General features: G+C 39.1%; 1 protein-coding gene across 1 annotated transcript in view; it reads left to right on the top strand.

Annotated features, from left to right (window-relative positions):
• LOC119346664 (negative regulator of systemic acquired resistance SNI1-like) overlaps positions 1 to 1,060 on the top strand; it is an 11,304-nt gene that overhangs the window by 8,937 nt on the left and 1,307 nt on the right. The window lies entirely within an intron of this gene.

The raw sequence follows: 1,060 nt of genomic DNA, 5'->3' as shown, positions 1-1,060 counted from the left end.
ATTGGTTCTCACAGCTTAGGCTATCATTTGCAGGCTTATCCACAGCACTTAGATCATCTCAAACACACTTGACTTTAAAATGACACCACAATAGTAAACTTTATACTAAATAGACATCACAAGAGCAAACTTTGTGGTAAATAACACTCCCGGGGAATATTCCATTGTTGGGCACAAGCCGGCGCAATGGGCCTCAGGGTAGTTCTTCCCACTAACTGGGATGTTCACTGATAGGGTGCTGACCCATGTAGCCCTCACCTCCTAGGAGGATTGTATCTTCTCATCTTTTCAATGAAATGAAACGCAAAGGTCCTTTGCGTTTTCTCGAAAAAAGTTTCATTTAAAATGACACAAAGCGCTTCTCTTCCCTGCCTCCATCTCTTATCAACCAGTGACGTCCATTACCCTGTTTCCTGGGCTGCATGCATGTTTAGCTCCACTCAACCATGCATATGGTACTCCTTCCGATCGATTGTAAGTGTTGCAGTTTTGAACTAATATTAGTTCAACCTTGGTTCAAAACCGCGATACTTATTATGAATCGGAGGCGTACCATTTTACAGATCTTTTGCTCTTTCCTATGTTATTTGTAAGTCTAGCATGATTGGATTATTTGTCCTCTAAACAAGAATCTTAGGAGTGTTACTGACCTGTACTAACAATTGTTTTTTGGACACGTTGATAGAAGTTACAAGTACTACAGTTTAGATGTCAATTAGAAAAGGATGTCAAGTACTACTGTTTGGCTTTTATAGGCAACTTTTCCCACACACATGGAACTCTTATTTGTAGCATTTTTGAGAGATAGACATCAAAATGCCAACTAACAGGTGCAGATGTATGTCACAAACTAACGTATTATTTATGAACTCAGTTTTCTGTGTGCATGGAGTTAAAATGACTAGAGATCATTATTAAATGTTAATATTGACATGCTAATTGGTGTACTGTCCTCGTTATCTCTTCTACCTGAGAGCTTTCACATAAGTTCATTTTGTGATCAAAGCAAAATCATGGATGCTATTGCCGCCTTTTTTGCTGCTCATAGTCTGCAGTACGT

Source organism: Triticum dicoccoides, unplaced genomic scaffold (genome assembly GCF_002162155.2).
Source record: "Triticum dicoccoides isolate Atlit2015 ecotype Zavitan unplaced genomic scaffold, WEW_v2.0 scaffold47090, whole genome shotgun sequence".
NCBI lineage: Eukaryota > Viridiplantae > Streptophyta > Magnoliopsida > Poales > Poaceae > Triticum > Triticum dicoccoides.
The sequence above is the reverse complement of the archived record's forward strand: the minus strand, read 5'-3'. Positions and strand labels throughout refer to the sequence as shown.